Below are 20,779 nucleotides of genomic sequence, written 5' to 3' on the forward strand. Positions count from 1 at the left end.
TTTTACAATTTTTTCATACAGTAAAAATACCAAAATCCCTAAACCTGCTTCTACGAACTTGCACGGTAATTTCTAAATGAACACAACACCGTCTGTCACTGACGGTGTGCTCTGGTGGAAAATTCGAGCATACATCAACATTTATTATTCGATCATATCAATTTCAATGCAAATCGCGGCCAGAATCGACATCAGTCGCGTACGGTACTGCGAATTTGATGCATACGGAACAACATTCAGCGAAGGTCCAGAATATTATTCCGAGGCGATATCAATCGGGAATTATCTCTTCTGCCGATGCCGATGCTGATTTGCATATTTACAAAACTGCGCACCGCCGGACTGCAGCAGCAATAGGTGGTGGGAGGGATTAGGATTCGTTTCGTTCAGAAAAAAAATGGAATAACTCACTTGATATTCAGCTATCGTTTTATTCAAGCGTGTCGGTGGCCCCCTACCGGCGTTCGTTTATTTACTTTTCACTGGACGCGCATCTGTCTACATAATTTGTGAAACGGTCTGTTTGTTTTGTTTACGGTGAGGTGTGAAATGTTGGTGTTTTTGTTTGTCTATCCACCGGAGCGACGGTAAGCGGTGGAAAAGAGAGAAAAACTGATCACTTTCTGGGAATCGAAATAAATCCATGATTACATTTCAAGACTATGGACATCGGTTATGCTGTTGTTATAAATTCTTATGTTGTTCTTATTTTGTGCCCAACGGACGTACAGTGACTCAAAACCGTAATCGTACTCCACCACGCAGATCTCTTTTCCCTTTATTTGAAAGTCGAGAACAAGCTTTCGGACATTCTTTATAGATAATGTCATAGTGTCATATGAGAGTTGAAAGGTTTGCTATCTGATTTCAGAATAATGATTTTTTTTCTCTAAAAATGACGAATGTATGTGATAATGTATGAAAATTGACTCAAACTCATAATCGTACGCTGGTTGAAGTCTCTACTCGATTTCGAAAGCGTTGGCCAATTTCCGAATTCCATCATTAGTATGGTATCCCTTGTTCATTGAAACTATCTTTAGCTATCTTTAGCCTGATCTACGTTTTTTTTGTGTATTCGGAAGCTATATTGATCATTGTAGGATTAAGTCTTTCGGGAACATATTGGGTTACAAAAATCGAGCACATCGCGAAAATTGTCCAATTTCAAACGCTTATTGCTCTGTTATTTCATTTTGGATTGATGAAATTTTTGCATCAATAGATTTCGGCACTCGATAATAATTTTTTATATTGAAGAAAATTATATATGTCATGAAAATAACTATCGAAGAATTAAAAAATCTCAACCCATATCCTAACGGAAATACCCACTTCTGATTAGTCGAAATTGATGACACATGCGGCGGTTTCCTAACAGAGACATATAAACCAAGCTGCCAGGGGAAAATCGACATTGCAAATACATGAAAGTAGGAGGATCTTTTGTTCTCTCCGAAATGTGTTCCCTAACAGAGACATTTAAACCAAGATGCCCGGGGGAAATCGGTATTGCAAATATATGCAAGTCAGGGGCATTTTTATATTGCAAGTAAGGTGAGTGATACGATTAATTCTAGCAAAAAAAAATTAAATTTGGAACTTCAATGTTGGTTGCTTCGTGAAATTTCATATCAATGACCGATCATGTATTGTGAAAAATTTAGCACAAGTGTAAGTATAAAATTGTATATGGTAACAGTTGTGTTAAAAATGACTTCATATATGAAACGATTTGTTTTAATTTCCATAAATAAAAACCAAGGTGTGTTCCCGCTCGTAAACGGGTCGTTAGGTTCAAGCTGTCTGTGTTGTTGTGTTCATTTTCACCCAGGGAAAGTTCATACGGCGAGAAAAATTGGAAAAGTAAAAACAATTCTAGAAAAAGTGATTTCTCATATGCTCTACATATAGTATTAGGTGTTGTCAGACCAATGAAATCTCTTATTGGGTTGAATAAACACTCAGAAAGTAAAAATTATAAAAAAAATTACCTTTCCCATTTGAAATATGTTTTCTCTATATTAAAGTAACATGTTTTTATTGATGAGAAAAATCGATAATTATGTTCGGTATTGATAATTATCTTACATAACATTGGTGAGTTTTTTTTCTTTATTTCATCCATACATAACACAGGAAGCGTCTCGTCTAGGGTCAAAGAGGACGGTTTTCATCATATCTCAATCCACTTCGACATCTTTTATCTGATACGCACCATCCAACGACTGTTTAGCATCCTTCTGTCATTATCACTCGGTCAACACTGGTGAAGTGAACAAACAATACCCAACAACCAAACAAAACGGCCCTTTTCAGGGGCACCAAATCATTATTAAACAGTGTAATTCTTCAAAAATATCCAAATTCAACAGATAGCCTAACGGAATCCCACGTTAACTATGCGGTCGTGTCTTGGACACAACATGGTTTCTAAATTTCCTACATGGATAACTTCCTTAGTTTATTACTGGGATTGATGTCGTTAGATTGTGGAGGAATATCAATAACTTTTGAGTAATTGTAATGTAACCATGTGCGAACTTTATATGTCTTGAGCTCTGGGACATTGTCTTGGCGAAACTTGAATCCTCTATTCCATCCCATTTTGTTGACACTTTGTTTCATATTTTCCGTCAGGATGTTCAAATAAACATTCTGATTCAATACATCATCGATAAAAACCAAATTACTCATACATGCACCCTCATACCATCACTCCACCACCGCCATGTTTAAACGTTGCTTTCAGATTTCTTTTTATGTTGAATTCTTCGTAGGCTTCCTCTACACGAAACGATACCAATCGGAACCAAAAATATCGAATTAGGACCCATCTACGGAAATAACATCTTACCAGCAAGACATTGATGTGTTTCATGCTATTTGGAATAATCAAATTGGAGTTACTGATTTTTTTTTGCTGAGAAACGGTTTGTCTCTCTGTGCTCGAGGGTCAAATGCGCAAATAATGAGCTGTTTTAAAAGCTTAAAAATGGTTTGTATGCATGCGAGCAGGCATCTCTTTCTGTTTTCTTTTCTCATTTCATTTGGGATTGTGCCAAAAAAAAGGCAATACGACGTCGATGGGGATCGAACCAAGGCCGGATGGAATGCAGAGCTATTTCACACGGCCACGCTATCCATATAGCTGCCAGTGCTGTTATAAAGAAGCGTGATAATATTACATAACTCATCATAACATGAAGTTGGAAAGCGTTTTCTAAGAGGATAAAGAAGAACATGAACGAGAATATATCTTTCTCTGTCTGGGCCGTGTATTTGGCAAACTATACGAAAAGCTTTCATATGCTTTCATATGCTTTCATTTAAATGTGTCTCCTGTTTCGCTCACTTATATTGGTTCTAGCATATATATTATACAAATGATATACATGCATTGGGAAGTAGAACATTTTGACGTAGGATTACGTCTTTCGGGAACATATTGGGGTACAAATTGAAAATCTAAAATCGAGTCCAAAGTGAAAATTGTCCAATTTTAAACGCTCATTGCTCAGTCATTTCATGATGGATTGATAAAATTTAAGCGTCAATCGATTTCGGCACTCCATAACAATTTTTTATATTCAAGAAAATAATATATGTCGTGAAACTAACTATCAAACAATTGAAAAATCTCAACCCCTATTCTAACGGAAATACCCACTTCTGATTGGTCGTAATTGACGACACATGCGGCGGGTCCCTAACAGAGACATCAAAACCAAGCTGCCTGGGGGAAATCGACATTGCAAATATATGAAAGTGTATTGTGAAAAACTTAGCACAAGTGTAAGTGTAAAATTGTATATGGTAGTAGTTGTGTTAAAAATGACATGATATATGAAACGATTTATTTCAAAACAAACCAAGGTGTGTTCCCGCTCAAAAACAGGTCGTTTGGTTTAAGCTGTTTGTTTTGTAGTGTTCATTTTCACCCAAGGAAAGTATATACGGCGAGAAAAATTGAAAAAAATGGAGAAATATTAGAAAAAGTGATTGTTCTACATATAGTATTAGGTGTTATTAGTCCAATTAAAATTCGCATTGGGTTGAATAAACACTCAGAAAGTAAAAATTATAGAAGAAAATTACCTTTTCCATTTCAAATATGTTTTTTTTCTATATTGAAGTAACATTTTTTTACTGATGAGATAAATTAATAATTGTGTTAGGTATTGGTAGCTATCTTATATTACAATGGTGAGTTTTTTCTTCATTTCATCCATACATAACACAGGAGGCATCTCGTCTAGGATCACAGAGGGCGGTTTTCATCATATCTCGTTCCACTTCGGTATCTTTTATCTGATACACACCATCCAACGGCTGTTTACTATCCTTCTGTCATCATCACTTGGTAAACACTGGTGGAGTGAATGAACAATATCCAACAACCAAACAAAACGGCCCTTTTCAGAGCCACCAAATCATTATCAAAGAGTTCAACGATGTAATTCTTCAAAAATATCCAAAATCAACAGATAGCTTAACGGAATCCTACGTCAACTATGCGGTCGTGTCTCGGACACAACCCTCCTGTGACTTTTTTTTGTTATTTTTCAGCTCATTTAATGTAATAAATCGGGATGCCATAACATGTGCTGAAAATTTACTTTGGGTGTGGTTACATTACAATTGCTGTTATTGATATTCTTCCACAATCTTCCCACATCAATCCCAGTAAAAAACTGAAGAAGTTTTTTGTGCAGGATTTTTGAAAAATAACGATTTTAAAAATCACTTGCTGAAAAAATTGATGGATATTCCTTTCGAATACACCAAAAAAACTCGTAGATAAGGCTAAAGACAGCTAAAGATAGTTGCAATGAATAAGGGATATCATACTAATGATGGAATTCGGAAATTGACCAACGGCTTCGAAATAGAGTTGAGATTTCAACCAGCGTACGATTATGAGTTTGAGTCAATTTTCATACATTATCACATACATTCGTCATTTTCAGAGAAATGAAAATCATTATTCTGAAAACAGATAGCAAACCTTTCAACTCTCATATGACACTATGACTTTATATAAATAGAATGTTCCGAAAGCTTGTTTTCGATTTTCAAAACAAGGGAAAAGAGATCTGTATGTTGGAGTACGATTACGGGGTTTAAGTCACTGTATACCTTAAGAATCAACATGAGACGATGTTTATCATGAAAAAAGGACAATTTGAATTTAATCTGAAAATTTTTAATTGAGTCTTCCGAAGTAGTCTTGCACCTAACAAGCACAGCTATCAATAATAATTCAAATCCATTTACTTCCATAAACAAACCCGTAGCACGCACTCAAATCCACTGGAATGAGCCTGGCGGGAAGACACACTGGGTCTACGGTAAAAGTATGTAGGTCAAGGACGATACTACCAAAGCGAACCAGAAAAATGTCGGTGACAAATTTCATAAAACTCACAAGCGTAAGCATTAAGGACCAAGGCGATTGCAGCAGCACCGTTCGTGTCAGATTGAAAAAAAAACACACAAACCGATAGCGGTGATAAAACGATAAAGAGATACGGAGAAAGAGAGAGATGGATGAGATTTAAAGCTCAGTAAGATGGTGGAAGGAAGCGAAACGTGAAACGTAGCAGCACAAATCGTGTGCAAGGAAAGGACGAGCTTATTCAATGAGAAGGTGGGCGGATGGTTTGCTGTTCAATATTCCATCTTACAAGCGGAGAAGAGGAAATCGAATCTGGAAAAGAATGAACGTTATTGGACGGGAGTGGGTGGCCTTGCCAACGGTTGACTGAGATCATTATTATGATTTTTACTTGACGGAAGCGGCACTGCTATTTATTATCTAGCCACTGCAGTGGTACTGATCGGTCCCGTCAGTTATTCTATGGTAACATGCTGTTGAGATCAAGGGATTGTTAAGATGGCCGCCTTTCAGTAGCCAGCATAGAAAATCATGAGCATAGAAATCATAACCTAAAATTAGAAATGAAGTACTCCGCGCGATTCTTCAGTTGTGATTTTAATTGCAAATCGTCAAGAAAGCTTTCGGATGGGTATCTAAACATCGCTTGCCAAAGGAATCTATCCAACGTAATCAAATATTAAAATATATGACTCGAAACATTAAACAATACGCGAGCCCCCTAAGCGCGAGCCCTGTTTTATGCTGCCTACGCTCAATTTGCATTGGATGGGATAGGGTTGCCAGAGCCCCGGTTGAGATAGTTGTTCGTGGGAGAAAGGGATGCCAAAGTTGAAAGTCATTGTTGGGGTCTGTTTCTGTTCACGTATGTTATTCATTGTAATTTCGTCTTTTCCAATACTATTCGTATGATATGTTCAACACCTTTTTCTTTGATTTTCGCTGAAAATCTAAACGTTTCAAGAATTAACTAAACCTGGAAGCTGTCAGGCACGTTTGCATACAACAGTGAGTTTGACGAGCTTGTGTTTGTGCTTGATGTACATTTTGTACTATGTTAATCATTGGTTATCAGACATTTTTTCCAGTTCAAACATTTGCAGGGTACTAAGCATATGGAACTAATTAGACTACTGGTGAACGGATGCTGGTGATGGTAAAAGGAAGAAAATAAGTTATCCATAGACGGATGATCTTCTATTGAGAACAATCTCAAAAAACTCGAATAGATCGAAATTCAGTCCGCAGAGTTAGATACCCGCTCTTAGATAAACGGTCTGAAAATGTTCAACATGGAAAGATTGTTCCAAATCTAATGATTAGAAAAATGCATCATAAATCAAACCCACGATAAAAAGCTCCATGTCAAATTTCTAACAAAATTCACACATACATGCCTCGAGATTTCAAACATATTTTATTTTAGTACTTCCACTATACTGGTTGTTTAATTCATTTTATTTTACAATGGCTTCTTTCATTGTAATTAAAACGTCGCCTTCATGGGTGTCTTCGCCTTCAGAACCGTAAGATTACGTCTTTAGGTCTTCTTGAATGGCATTAACGTTCCCAGTGGAACTATCGCCGTCTCAACGTAGATATTACTCGTGTCACTTTTATTAGTAGTACTTAATTAACACATTAAGGACCGCACGTTTTGGGCCAAAGTTGAACGCTTAATTTGTTTGGATTCCATGAATGAGATCGTTTCCTTTGATGTGAATGAGACGAAGTCGAGCCATCGGTAGGCCTTGTTAGATTCTTGGCAAACCAAGGATTTAGCCTTCAAATGTAGAAAACACGGGTTATTTCGTGATCCACCCGTAACAGACGGAACGCGAAACACGAGAAATCTCGTGAGCGGTCCGCAATGTGTTAAGATTTCTTATGCCAAATGACACGATTTTATCCTATTCTGAGTAGCAAGCTCTAGAATACGTCTGACAGTTATAAAATCTATATATATAAATTGATTTCTGTCTGTCTGTCTGTCTGTCTGATTCCGAGTCTGATATGGACTCGGAAACTACTGAACCAGCCAACATGAAAATATGAAAATTGGTATGTAGGAGTTTTTGGGGCCGGGAAAGGTTTTCGTGATAGTTTGAGACCCCTCCCCCTCTCTGCCATATTTTTTTTTATTCTTTTTTTGAGAGGCTTTCATCCTCCTGGGCTGGTTCTCCTCTGAAATACAAATCTCTGCCATACAAATTAAACACAAATTTCGACATTACTCGAGAATTAATCAAGCAAATGAAACCAAATTAGGCACATTCAGGTTTTAGGGTGCAATAAATGGTTCTATGGTGGTAAGACACTCCTCCCCCCTCTCTTAGGGTGGGCTGCCATACAAATGAAACACAAATTTCTGTATTACTCGAGAATTATTCAAGCGAATGAAACCAAATTTTGCATGTGAAGGTTTTACTGGACACTAAACGTTTCTATGGCGAATACACTCCTCTCCTCTCTCTAAGGGGGGCTGTAATACAAACGAAACACAAACTTCTGCATAACTCGAGATCTAATCAAGCACAATTTGCGATGTGAGGATTTCTGGGTATGAGAAATGTTTCTATAATAGTATGACAACCCTCCCTCCACTGGAATGGTCCCATAAAAATATTACACATATTTCAACATATTTCAATGACAATAGTGACAAGTGCTGTGCTAGCGAAATTGATCTTTGTTCGAAACGGGAAATGGATTTTAATGTGATGAAACGCACTCCAATATCTTCTTCTATCTATACCAAAAAAAAAAAGATCGCCGGATGTGTTGATAAGACCAGAGCTCGTGGAAGGAATTGTCCGATTTAGAAATTGTGTCTGAAAACAATCTGATATTATAATGTTGAGTTTTGTTAGAAATACTAGGAATTTTATAGTAAAAGGAAAATTCAACAGGGTTGAATAGAAGATCAATCAATGAACAGTTCTGCGATTGAACCCATGAACTTGCTCATAGTAAGAAAACGTGAATGTTTGAAGGTATTGAAAACAAAAAAACAAATTTTGGGCGGGACGAAGTTTGCCGGGTCAGCTAGTAATAAAATAAAAATACATACGGTTTGTTTTCGGATGTTTCACAAAATGTGACTACATTCTAGTCGAATTGCTGACTACTTTCTATTTATACAATACAATATCTTTGGGAACTGGAACCGACACTGATATTGTACAAAAGCTCTTGATGCGCGTTGAATGGAAAGCGAAGCGAGAAAAAATCGGAGCTTAACGTGTTAAGTAAAGGTGCCAGATCAGGAAATAGATCACACTTTTATGAAGCAAATGAGTAATGCTCAAATTCGACCACAGCAAACTCCTCAGGTCTCGATGTAACACAACAAACAGAAGGGTGGTGTCCAGGGCACGACTGCATTATTGGCGTATACAACAAAGTTTTTTGAATCATGCGAATTATTCATCACTTTATCATATAGTAGAAATGTTTGCTGGTTCTAAAAAGGGCCTATGATTTGCGTGGTTTTGTAGAAGAGAATTGATGCAATCATCTTACTCTTGCCAGAACGATACACAAACCGGTCATATATCGCATTCTTCTTTTGCAACCTAAAGAACAACCAGTACAGTCATTAACCTGAAATAGATATGCCTTCTCCGGTTCCGAAGAAGAACACGAATTCTCGTTTTTTTCGTGAGACGCTTGTGTACTGACGAATAAAAACTGTGGTTTTGAACTTCAAGACCACTCGCATTTATTCTTGAAAACTGCCAATTAGGAAATAAAAGGCGACTCTCATATAGCCTTGCAAAGGCCCTTCAAAATACTAAAATTTACTAAAATCTGATAGTAAAATCTACTACGAACGGATTGTGATTATTAGCATACCAATCGACTCGAGAATAGTTTGATATGATATAGTCATAGGCATAAAAAGCCCACCTTGTATATTTGAAAACTTTTTTCAATTTCTGGACTATTTCATCAAAAAGTACTACCGTGATTTCATTGAATTGTATACCAACTATTACTCTTCCAACTAATTAACAAGCTTTGCCATTTTTGTTAGATTTTGTTTACTATTTTACATGACTTTTTCAAAGTGTGCAAATATGCGATGACATAAGTAAAACACAACTAAAAAATAATATTAAAATCTTTCAAAACTTTCGAGTAACCTCCCGTTTCCCCATGTTATGACAGCTAAGGCTGTGCGATGTTGTGTACAACCTATCAACAGGGGATAGAAACTTCAAGCAATAAATGGGGACCGATTTGAAGTTGCTTTAATGTAAACAGTGAACACTCTAACAATTGCACCGACCTACACTGACAACTGCATGATATTGTCAATTTGTGCGAGATGCCTAAAGAAAACTGGGAATAAAAATTGTTTATATATGAGGGGCTTAGAATGAAAGGGGTGTAAGTGATTTGATCGATTTCTCTACATCGACTCTCTCTTTTGGTCATAACTTAGCTGCAAATACATTCCCAGCTGTGTTTGACAATGTGGAAGATAGTTCAGAACCTCATCTACCGGATTATATAGCAAACTTAAATTGGATCTTTTTTGCAGTTGAGTTATTAAGTAAAGAAAAAGTTGATGAAGAGAAATCGATCAAGTCACTTACACCCCTTGCATTCTAAGCCCCTCATATATTATAATGTTATTTATGTTCACATCATAAACAGTGAACACACATTTATTTTCCGTTTGCAACAGTATTTACGACATTACTGTCCGTAACTAACTGACAATAAAAAAAAATTAAACAGAACAGCATAAAGGACTCAAATGGCTAAAAAATTTAATTCTATTTTTATTAATAAAAACTGAGTTCATTTACAGATTTTTGAAAATGCCTGTATGTGATTTTTAGGTCTGAATATTTCAAGTTTCAAGCACATTTTTAAGTTCCTTTTTTATTTTAACTTTTAAGAACGAAAGATTATCTGTTTACCGGGCTTTTGCGTTTTGATATACATAATGACAAAAATAATTTAGTTCAAGTTCGCTATTCAGTTGCACTTAAGGGGGTTTCCAACCCAGGGAAACCCCAGGGATAATAATCTGAGATATTCACTAGAAAACATGGCTTTATAGAACAACGCGTTTGGCTTCTGATATCGTTTGAAAAAATTACAAGAATTCTAAGTGATGAGCATTGATGGGCATCCGGAGCAGTGGATTGAATTCCGCGACCCTTTTAAGGCGGTCATCCACTCTAACATGCAGCTGTCAGCTGTGCAAGAACTGCATTATCTCCGAAGTTCTTTGAAAGGAGATGCGTCTCGTTTTATTTCATCTATCGCTATAACAGCGGATAATTATCCAATTGCATGGAAAACAATACGTGACAGACATGAGAATAGGGTAAATGATCTTGGTTTGTCCAATTTGGGGTGTTTTTACGCAACTAGTAAATGCAAATCGATTTTTCTTCATGAAAATCACACATAATCGATACGAGTTTGGGTTTGATGAAAAGCCCCAAGTCTCTAGTTGCTAATACTACCATAAGGTGTTGGAATTAATCAAATTTTTATGTTTTTTAACGATTTTCCTTAAAGAAGAATTATGATCATGGTTTGACCACCTCTGATCATGGTTTACCCAAATAAATGATCATGGTTTGTCCGGTTTTAGAAATCTCCATTTTTGAATGAAAACATTCGAATTCACAATTAGATGTTGCATTTATCATTGCTTGAGTTTACTGTTATCATATTGATTCATTCATAATTTAGGCTTTCTTCAGAATATTGCCTTTTCTTGGGCATTTTAGAAGTGTTCACCTCAACACAATCAACACAGAAAAATCATACTTCTGCTATGCGCGAAGCACACCATAAACAAACTGCAGCGCACCAAGCGGTTGCCATAGAAATCATGTGGACAAAACAACATTATTGAATTGGACAACTCATGATCAGAATTGAGTTCATCAAAATGCGTTAATTTAATGGTTTAGCTATGTAAATCCGATACAAATGGTGAGCAAGCATCATGTTTAAGATATTTATAAGTGTTGTAATACAGAAAAGGTCTGAATACGTGCCAAATAATCATCTGGTGATCGATTAAAAGTTAGCTCGAATGAGGGGCGCATTGACACAAATAGAAGGTGTATTTTATAATCCTTTAAAACATGTGACTTCGTAAAAATATACTATCAAACTACTATAAATCATGTAAAAGGCAATTTCATTTATATGTTTCGAAACATTCGAAGGCCTTATTTGACACAGGAGCGCTGAATTAGAGCATTCAAAAAAGTGGGCAAACCATGATCATATTTTCGACTGGACAAACCAAGATCATTTACCCTACCAATTATCTCGTTAAACAACACATGTCGGCTCATTTCCGGATTCCCTCAGTAAAAAGGGGTTCGACTGCCGCACTAGCAGAATTGGCAGACGAATTCAATCGTCATGTGGGGATTCTAGACAAACTTGAGCCCCTGAATGCTCATTGGAATTCATTTCTAGTAGAACGTTTGAGTAGTTTACTGGACGAGAAATCCTTGCTGGAGTGGGAGACGCAATGTCGGGAGGATGAAGTTTCGCCATATGTTGATCTGCTGGACTTCATTCACAAAAGATCTCGTACGTTACAAAAATGTACTGCATCTTGCAGTGCCCCTGCAAATGTTCCAGTAAAATCAGTCAAACTCAAACCTTCCTCTTCCCACGTGGAGTCCGAAAATGTGTCAAAATGACCAAGCTGACCGAAAATGTTTCAAAATGTCCAAGAATCAGTTGACTCAGTGTGATTCATTTGCCAAATTGACGCCGAACAACAGACTGGCAACAGAACAGGCATCGTCGTCAGTTGCTTCGCCCGAAATACCCCCCTCTCCGTCGTCGGTAGTTCCGTACGGTCGTCTCGATTCTGAACAACTTCCATATTGCCTTCAATAACCAGCCACTTCGTTGACGCAGTCAAACATTGCCCATACCAATACCATGTTTTTGTCAACAGCTCTCATAAGAGTTCGCGATGTACATGAGTTCTATCATTTCGCAAGGGCATTGTTAGACAGCGGTTCGCAGTCGAGTTTTGTCTCGGAGTCTAAAACGCACACGTATCAACTTACCAGTGAGTGGCATAGGTCAATGGTGAATGTTCACTTCTCGGTCAATTTATCTTTTGCTTCTCGTTTCGAAGATATCGAGCGCAAGCTTGATTGTTTGGCATTACTCAACTGTGAGCCTCCCTAGTCGGAGTGTAGACATATCTCGGTGGAACATTCCATGGAATCTACCACTGTTCGACCCGAGCCAAGGAGTCGATCTCATCATCGGCGCTGGATTATTTTATGAACTCCTCGAATCACAACAAATTACTCTAGCTAACAACCATCCTATCTTGCAGAAAACGGTCTTAGGGTACGTCGTCTCTGGGAAAACTGCTATCCAAGCGTTCGGGACTGTGGCATATCACGCCACTATCGATCAACAACTCAACTCCCAGCTGGAGAGAATGTGGAAGATTTTGATGTTGGGAAGGCGCTGACCCAGGACGAACAATACGTCGAGGACCAACTCAATCGCAACACCTCGCGAGATGAAGGTGGTCGTTATGTTGTGCGCCTACCATTGAAGGAACCGCTACTTCCACTGTTAGGAGATTCCTATAAGGCGGCCCTAAACCGATTTTTGATGATGGAAAGACGCTTCGCAAAAGACCTGGAGCTGCGAAAGGAGTATACTCAGTTCATGGAGGACTACATACGGCTGGGGCATATGGAAGAATGTTCTCGCGTCGCGGGCCCGCAGTTTTTTTCTGCCACACCACGCTATACGCCGGCCAGACAGTACCACGACCCAAACCAGAGTCGACTTCGATGGCTCTGAAGTGCTCTTCGTCGGACCCACGGTGCAGCCAGCATTACTTGTCGTAGTGGTAAACTTCCGGATGCCGAAATTCGTGTGCAATGCCGACCTCGAAAAAAGTTCCGGCAAGTTTGGACATATTCTGACGACAGGAAATACTTGAAGGTCCTTTGGCGTTCGGACCCCTCGCTGCCTTTGAGAATCTATCAACTAAAACCCGTAACGTACGAGCTTGTCAGCTCCCCTTACCAAGAAGCCCGTGTACTAAACAAACTTGCGGAGGACGACGGTAACAATTATCTGCTTGCTGCACCGATCGTCACAAAGCGATTCTACGTCGATGACGTGCTTGCCGGAGGTGACAATCTGGAGGAGGTTGCCGAAGCTTGTCGGCAGCTGCGGCAACTTCTAGCACGAGGAGGTTTCACGCTAAGGAAATGGAGCGCAAACGATGCAAAAGTGCTGCAACATATTCCTTGCGAACTGTGGGGGACATCTACTCAGACAGAGATTGGTCGAAATACGGTAACAAAGGCACTCGGGCTATTGTGGAACCCAACCACTGATCAATTCGGTTTGCAGGTTCCCATGCTTAAGAATATAGACGTCGTCACCAAGCGCATAGTGGTCTCAGAAATGTCCCAGCTCTTCGATCCGCTGGGGCTTTTGGGACCTGTGATAATCAGCGCCAGAATATTCGTTCAGGGACTTTGGGCGAGCTTGGGTGTGACTTGGGACGAAGAGCTGCCTGAACAGAAAGTTGCTGGTGGAAACGATATCGAAGCGAACTGGTCCAGTTGAAAGAGATAACCGTACTACGATCTGCATTTTCAAATTGTCGTCGTTAATGACTAGCTTCATTGCTTTTGCGATGCGTCATCAAAGGGCTATGGATGCTGCGTTTTTGTCGTTGGTCCGAATGCAGACGGAATCCTCGAGAGTAAACTGCTGATAGCAAAGAGTCGTGTAGCACCTTTTCGCGGGCTTTCCATACCCCGATTGGAACTGTGTGCTGCTCTTCTTGGCAGTCAACTTGTGCATAATTTGCAAACAAACACGGATTTCTCGGCCACCGCTATCTTTTGATCTGAAAGCATGGTCGTACCACATTGAATTCACTTCCCGCCAAGCGAATGGAAGGGTTTTGTCTCAAACCAAGTAGCAGAGATACATCGCCTTACGTCTGGATCCCTATGGAGATATGTTCTATCCGAAAGCAATCCAGCAGACCGTATATCTCGAGGAATTCAACCTAGCCAAATCCAACACACAAATCCTTATGATGGCAGGGGCCGCAGTTCCTTACAAAATCCGCAGAAGCTTGGCCGGAACGCCCATCTAGTTCTGCGACAATCGACATCGCCGTGCAAGAGAAACGTAGCACCGTCGTTTTAGCAACAACTACAGTAGACGACTCAATCTTCGAACGATATTCCGAGCTGGGAAGGCTGCTGAAAGTTGTGGCAACCTACATCCGTTTTAGCAACAATTGTCGGAGTGCGAAAGCCGAAGCCGATATTACGGAATCCTGACAACTACAGAAGTGAATGGTGCACTAAACACACTGGTGCGATTGGCCCAGGTAACAAACTTTCCTAAAGTAATTAAGAGCCTCCGTCACAAAAAATTTTAATTCAACTGTAAGTCCCCCTTAAAAAACTTGAACTTATTTCTCGATGGACAGGACCTATTCCGCATCGATGGTCGACCGAAGAACACGAATGGTGCCTTCGATTCAAAGCATCCGATAGTGTTACCATCAAACCACTCATTGACCACGTTGATCGTACGGTCGATTCACCTGAGATCTGCACACTCTGGTCCGAATTTACTCCTTGCGACAATTCGGCAGCGATTTTGGCTATTACGTGGCTGCGATTTGGTTCGCAATTTGGTTCACAATTGTGTGACCTGTTTTCGTTGTCGACCCACAGATTCTCATCAACAAATGGCACCCCTTCCCACTGTCAGGGTGGTCCCATCAAGAGCTTTCTCGAAAGCTGGTCTAGACTACTGCGGGCCATTCAATATTCGCCCGTTGTATGGGAGGGGGCGAACGTTTAAATTTACGTCCCGGTGTTTGCCTGGCGGTTAAAGCGGTCCACTTTGAAATCGTCCCTGACCTTAGACCGCCGCGTGTATTAACGCCATTAAACGGTTTGTAGCTCGTCGCGTGCGGTTCATAGAGCTACATTGCGATAACGCGACAACCTTCGTCGGGGCTGACCGCGAGTTGGATGCGTTGCGTCGTCGGTATCTCGCCCAATTCAAGTCGAGTGATTGGGAGAGCTACTGTATCGAGTTTACTATATCATTCCGCTTCATTCCGGGACGTTCTCCGCACTTTGGTGGTTTGTGGGAGGCCGGGGTGAAGTCGTTTGAACACCGTTTTCGCCGCATCTTCGGTGTGAGTTCATACACCTTTGGCGAACTCTCTACAGCGACAACTCACATCGAAGGTATCGTCAACTCCCGGCCTCTCACCCCACTCATCGACCACCCAGGTGATCTGGAAGTTTTAACTCCTGGGCACTTCCTGATTGGGGAACCAATGTTCTCAATTCCAGAACCAGATCTCACGGACACCACTATAACAGACTATCTCGACTACAGGAAATGCGCCGTTCGGTACAACATTTGTGGAACCGTTGGTCCAGGGATTACATTAGGCAACTTCATCAACAAGGAAAGTGGAAATCACCATCGCCGAACATCAAGGAGGGAGCCATGGTACTCCTGAAGCAGGACGGTCTTCCACCATTCATGTGGAGCCTCGGACGCGTGGAGCACACATACAAGGGTACCGACGGTTTGGTACGAGTGATTCTAGTCCGTACAGCACGCGGCGTGTACAAACGCGCGTTTACGGAGATACAAGTCCTGCCGTTGAGCACCACAGATCCTGATGACCAACACTACGAGGATAATGTCCCGGGATGTCTGCAGTTGAAGCTTGAAATCTGTTATATGAATTAATGTTACTATTTACCTGGAACATTTGAATTACTTTGCTATAAAAATCACGTATATAATAGTATATAATACCCACTGAGAATATTTGACAGTTGGCAGGAAATAATATTATTTACAAATACTATCATGGAACACAGGAGTATAAAGGAAGATTATACTAAGAACGAAGTTCAGCTATAATAAAGCAGTTGAGCTATATACATACTATCTCGTCCACGTTTCTAGTGAGCAACCGCCGAAAAGGTCTCGTGACAGAGTGGTCCAACCTAAACGCAAAATCCAAGTGCTTGTATCGAGTAATTCGGGTCAAAACTCCTCGAACGAAATTGCGTCTTGGGCAATAAGTTCCAGCCTCTCCTGTATATAGGAGGTAATTTCACATTTTGCCGCTTAACAAAGCATTTGGACTAAGACGAGGCTGCACATAGAATACCGAACTAACCTCGCATGAAAGCATATTTAGCATCATATTAGGAAGCCATTTCAACTACTTGGAAAAAAAAATCCAAATTACTTAATACAACTTTTCTGGACCCGAGGATCATAACAGACTACTCAGAAGTTCTTGAAACTAAGCAAAAGAGACTAAACCTTACACGAGCAGCTTATGACATCTTTTTACACTGTTTCAACGAAATCACAAACAAAAATAATAGTCAGTATCGCGTTCAGAGAAAATATTTCATTGCAAACGAAATCGACTGTTATGTGAAAACATTTCGAATCGATCTCAATCACGATTCTTACATTTGGTGGCAATTCTAATGGGTATATTCAATTGACAAGATTCGCTAGAAATAGTGTTTATTCAATTTTGGAAAAAAAATCTGGCATTTCAGTATTCAAACATTACTTTTAATTATGTATGAATAATGTTGATGAGTCATTTCGTTATGGGTTATCTTGTGTTAATATATTTTCTAATATCCGGTATCCAGCCGGCTAGCCAATTTTGGCTGGTACCTAAATCGTTACATACGATTTTTTTAAAATTAAAAAAATTGACAAAATGGCGGCCATTTTTGCTAAAAATGAGTTGTTTTCCATGAAAAAACACTGTTAAAAACTCTAAAAAATTAGATATCAAAAAACGGCTATGTAACGCTTCAGATAATTCATTTCTACATGCTGATAAAAAAATTCAACCTGGTTTTAGAAAGAGTTGTTCATTTCACTGAACGCTCATCTCTGAATCCAAACAATTGGTTCATTCAGTGATTGTCCTTTCGAAAAAAAATCCATTCGAAGTTAATTTAGTTAATTTCCCTAATTTTTGTTTCCGTCCCTTTGGAGATCGCACACAAAACCTCATTACAATACAGCCAGCTTAAGGTAAACGAAACCATTCAAAACCAATCAACACGGATGATTTGAGAAACTAAGTTCCGCGACTTCTTCGACAGATTGTGTACTGTGCTTCGGAAGCCCTGGATCCACCCGACCCAGTCGAGCGATTTGCTGGTTCCTGCAGTCGAAGTCGTCCTGGCCCTGCGGTCGAGGCTGGTGAAAGGGTTTTCCAGCCTGTGTTGACAGCCAAGTATCTTACTATTCACGACGCTCCTTCTCTTGATGCTTCGTCGATTTGCAGCGGAATACCACAGGTCATTGGCGGAATCTCTATTCCCAACGTCGCTGATGCCAACGGTTATACTGTCCTCCTGTATTACCAAAACCTTGGCGGAATTAACACCTCGTTAGCGAAGTACGCGACTGCTTGCAGCGACGGCTGCTACGACATCTACGCGTTTACTGAAACATGGCTCAATGACAACACTATTTCAAGCCAGCTCTTCAATAGTAATTACGTCGTTTTCCGACAAGATCGATCACCCTCCAACAGCAACAAAAGGTCTGGTGGCGGAGTGTTGTTGGCTATTCGTTCTCGCTATAAGTCGCTGTTACTATCCCCTCCCGAAAGCCTGACGGTTGAGCAATTGTGGGTGTCGATCGAAGCGGGCGACTCAACGCTCTTCATCTGTGTGGTGTATATTCCTCCGGATCGTGTAAACGACAATATTTTTATCGAAAAGCACTTGTCGTCGCTCGACTGGATTATCTCTCTTATGGGCGCGAGGGACAGTTTGACAATCCTTGGAGATTTCAACTTACGTGATGTGAGATGGGAGCAGAACACCCATGATTTTTATTTCCCTACATCTGACTCAACGACTGGACTCGCATCCCGTAATCTGTTGGATGCTTATCGCACTTCAAGACTCGGACAAAAGAGCGGAGTTATGAATCGTAACAACCGTATGCTTGACCTCTGCTTTGTGAGTGAGGAAATGTGGTCCAGTTGCTCCGTAATACCAGCTCCTGCTCCGCTAGTGAAAAGTTGCATACATCATCCCCCATTGCTGGTCAGCATTGATATTTGCGTACAATGTGATTGCAAAGACACGACAGAGAGCATATACTACAACTTCGACAAAGCCAACTTCGACGAGATGAACAATTTCCTCTCAAACGTTAATTGGGATGAAGAATTGGCCAATCGCGACGTCAACGACGCGGCATCAACGGTATCGTGCATCATAATCTATGCCATTGATCAATTTGTACCTAAGCGAACTAACCGTGTACCTCTTAAACCTGCATGGTCGAACTCGGAGCTTAAGCGTTTGAAGAAACGGAAAAGGGCAGCTCTTCGGGAACATGCCAAACTTCATACCGAATCCACGAAAACGCGTTATTCCAAGGCTAATTCGGACTACAGAAGATTGAACGATCAACTACATCAAGCGCACCTAAGACAGCTCCAACGTCGTCTGAAATCCAACCCTAAGAGGTTCTGGCAACACGTGAATAGTCAAAGGAAGGAAACAGGGCTCCCCTCAACCATGACTAACGGTGTAGTGAACGCTGCAACCATTCCATATATTGCAGAATTATTTCGTAAACAGTTCAGCAGCGTTTTCAGTAACGAACGAACAAACAGCCAGGACGTAGCAGCTGCATCTCGCAACGTTCCTTTCTTATTCTTCTCAAGTGGACCGTTTGCTATTACGAGAGAAATGGTTATCTCAGCCGGGAGTCAACTGAAAAGTTCGAGGGGTTTCGGTCCTGATGGTATTCCGTCCTTGGTCCTGAAACGCTGCTTGATTGCTCTAGCAAAACCTCTAGCCAATACTTTCAATCTCTCCCTGAGGTCGGGTGACTTCCCATCCTGCTGGAAGGAATCTTACGTTTTTCCGATTCACAAAAAGGGTTGCAAAAGGACTGTATCGAACTATCGTGGAATAGCCGCTTTAAGTGCTACGTCGAAACTTCTCGAGCTAATTATTCTCGAAGAATTGGCTCAAAACTTCGCTCACTGCATTTCGATGGACCAGCATGGTTTCATGTCCAAGCGCTCAACGAACGCTCAGTTCAGAACGACCTGCTTGCTTGGCTTTCTTCTTATTTGACTGGCATGTCTGTCAAAATTGCGGACTATGTTGCTCCTTCCTTCCCCGTGACATCTGGCGTTCCTCAAGGCAGCCATCTAGGGCCATTCCTGTTTCTGCTGTATATGAATGACGTCAACTATATTCTGAAATGCCGCAAATCGTCGTACGCCGACGACCTCAAGTTGTATCTCGTGATACGGAAACCAAGCGATGCTGTTTTTCTACAGCTGCAATTAGAAGCTTTCGCCGAGTGGTGCCAACTAGACCGCATGTCACTCAATGCATCGAAATGCTCTATAATTTCATTCGGTAGACAACGTGCATTGATTCAACACAACTATGTTCTATCGGGAATAAGCTTGAAACGGGAATCAACGGTCAAGGATCTTGGATTACTACTTGATTCCAAGCTTAAATTCAAGGACCACGTCGCCTACGTGGTGTCGAAAGCTTCATATCAACTCGGGTTCATGTTCCGCTTCGCCAAAGAATTCAAGGATATATATTGCCTTAAGGCTTTGTACTGTTCTTTGGTTCGACCAATACTGGAATATTCGGCTGTAGTGTGGTGCCCATACTACCAAAACGAGGTGAACCGCATCGAAGCAATCCAACGAAAGTTTATCCGTTTCGCTCTGAGGCATCTTCCTTGGAATGACGTCCACAACTTGCCAAGCTACAAAAGTCGTTGCATGTTAATACACTTGGAATCACTTGAGGCGAGACGTAACATCACGATGGCATGCTTCATTGGTGACCTGCTTCAAGGTAACATCGACTGTACTTCGCTGTTAAGCTGTCTTAACATAAACATCCGCCGCCGTAATTTACGCTCTCATGTTTTCTTATGCGTCCATCCCTCGCGAATAAATTATGGATTTAACGAGCCCATGCGAAGGATGTGCCGTGTCTTCAACAGATACTACGATGTGTTTGACTTTAATGTTTCACGTTGTAGAAATAAGAGTTGTTTCCGTAGAGTTTTTAATTAATATGTGTAGTGTCGTAATTTTCATGTCATTGGGATAACTATTGTATCTGTTGGCAAATGAATAAATATTAGATTGTGTACACAAACTGAATTAAGACGTTCTGGCAACTGCTGAAAGCGTGAAAATAGTCGGAAGTCAGCAGAGTGAGTTGTTTCCATCCAACCACCAGAAGCAACAATAGTGGTTAAGAAGACTACCGCTGACTGCTGCATCCTCTT

General features: G+C 40.4%; 1 protein-coding gene across 8 annotated transcripts in view; it reads right to left on the reverse strand.

The window, feature by feature from the left end:
- LOC129761847 (sex determination protein fruitless) overlaps positions 1–20,779 on the reverse strand; it is a 717,406-nt gene that overhangs the window by 596,474 nt on the left and 100,153 nt on the right. The window lies entirely within an intron of this gene.

The sequence above is a fragment of the Toxorhynchites rutilus genome, chromosome 1 (assembly GCF_029784135.1).
Source record: "Toxorhynchites rutilus septentrionalis strain SRP chromosome 1, ASM2978413v1, whole genome shotgun sequence".
NCBI lineage: Eukaryota > Metazoa > Arthropoda > Insecta > Diptera > Culicidae > Toxorhynchites > Toxorhynchites rutilus.